This window comes from Peromyscus leucopus, unplaced genomic scaffold (assembly GCF_004664715.2).
Source record: "Peromyscus leucopus breed LL Stock unplaced genomic scaffold, UCI_PerLeu_2.1 scaffold_1637, whole genome shotgun sequence".
Lineage (NCBI taxonomy): Eukaryota > Metazoa > Chordata > Mammalia > Rodentia > Cricetidae > Peromyscus > Peromyscus leucopus.
This window is the reverse complement of record NW_023504817.1, coordinates 9,243-11,126: the sequence shown is the minus strand read 5'-3', so window position 1 is coordinate 11,126 and position 1,884 is coordinate 9,243. Positions and strand designations below refer to the sequence as shown.

At 40.8% G+C, this 1,884-nt stretch overlaps 1 pseudogene; it reads left to right on the top strand.

Annotated features, from left to right (window-relative positions):
* The first annotated feature begins 599 nt into the window (after window positions 1–599).
* LOC114689288 lies at window positions 600–1,215 on the top strand (annotated as a pseudogene).
* Window positions 1,216–1,884: the final 669 nt, after the last annotated feature.

Below are 1,884 nucleotides of genomic sequence, written 5' to 3'. Positions count from 1 at the left end.
CAATCTGTCAATGATGTTTAACTAACATGGGCAGACATCCTCTCAATCTATTCATCTCCAGACTGCCCAGTTCCAGGTGCTATTCAATGCAAGACTAGAGCTTGTTGTGACCAAAAATGTCAAATAAATGTTCCATCAAACAAGATATAGGCTTCCAGCTAGTACTCTGGGGATCACTATATCCAGGGCAGAGCAGACACTAGCCTTTGACATTGAAAATTAAGCTTATCTACAATGTCTTCTTAAAATATGAGACTCAAAAATATGAAGGAGTTCGTTACATATAATATAATGAGAATATTATTAGAGCAATCAATCCTGCTTGTGTATTAGAATTTCATTGGAATTTGGGAGCTGATGAAGAAGTAACTAGAGTAATAATAAAACCACAGCCAGGAACTGCTGCCGAGATCTATGCTTCTAGAACTTTCTCCAGAGTATTTATAAGCAGAATTATGCAAATATTGGAATTCATATTAGGTTTTCATCTTCACATAAGCTTACTTCTTAATCAGTTATGTTGTTAGGTGTTTAAAAGGTGCATTAAAAAGCCAAACCCTGCCTTTCTGCTCGGGCGCTCTCCTGCACAGGGGGCAGCCATGGCTCCTAGCCAGAATGGTGTGATCCTGACTGAAACCCCACTTCCACAAGGATTGGTACGGTGAACTTGGTTCAACCAGCCAGCACACAAAATCTGTTGATGCAAGTCCTGGCGGGCGAAAATGCCCAGCTTTGGCCCTCGCCCTGCGTCAGGTCCCATCAGGCTCATAGTTAGGTGCCCTACAACCATACCAACGTCTAAGCTGGCAGGGGTTTCAGCCTGGAAGAACAAAAGATGGCTTAGATCCATAAGAAAGTGGCTCACACTATCGGCATCGCTGTGGACCCAAGAAGGCGAAACAAATCCACTGGACCACCTCAGGCTAACATGTAGCACCTGAATGAGCAGTGTTCCAAGTTCATACTTTTCCCCGGAAGCCTTCAGCTCCAATGAAGGGAGATAGTTCTGCTGAAGAGCTTAAATTGGCCACTCTGCTAACAGGACCTGTGATCGCATCCAGAATGTCTACAAAAAGGAGAAAGCCAGTCATCACACAAGAGAGGGATTTTAAGGTTTTGCCGGGCTTCAAATGGCTTGGGCCAGTGCCGGTTCTTTGCATCCAAGCAAAAAGGGCAAAGAAAGCTGCACAGCAAGATGTTGAAAAGAAAAATTAAGGCCCTATTGGAGTATTGTAATAAATTTTCCATAAAGCAAAAAATAAAGCCAAACTTTTGCTTATAATGAAATAACTCTGTATTAATATCAGAAAGGAAAACTGCTAGAAGATATTAGCATATTAGTTGGAAAGAATAAACTGTAGTCTAAGAAAATGTCATTGCTAGTTTTTCTACTTGGTGGCAAAATCTAGACAGAGACTTCGTTTATGTGAGTGGACAGTTTGGAAGAGCATTGCACATGTCAGCAGGCTTGTCCACTGTCTGTTTTCATCTCTTGATAAGGTCAATGTCCAATAAGCAGGTTAGAATTTTACTCTGATGGGTTACATATTCACCAATTCCAGCAGTTCCCTGGGTGATAAGAATTTTGTAGGTTAATGGTGCCTTTTCTATGTGCAGTGTGCTATGCTATCTCATACTCAGAAATAATGTGGATGAAGTTCAGTCTCCAAGGAGGTAACTTAAACTCACAATGACAAAAGTAAATTGCTTTTATTTCCACATGGAAAAGCAATTCTAAGAAACATGAAGCTGCCTCAGCTGAATGTGTCATTCTCACATTACAGAAAGTTCGTAGACATCTATTTGAGCATGGCATTGTCAGAAATTTTATTAATCTTTGGGAAGTTAGAATCCTGCTGCATAAGATACCATGGACATGTATTT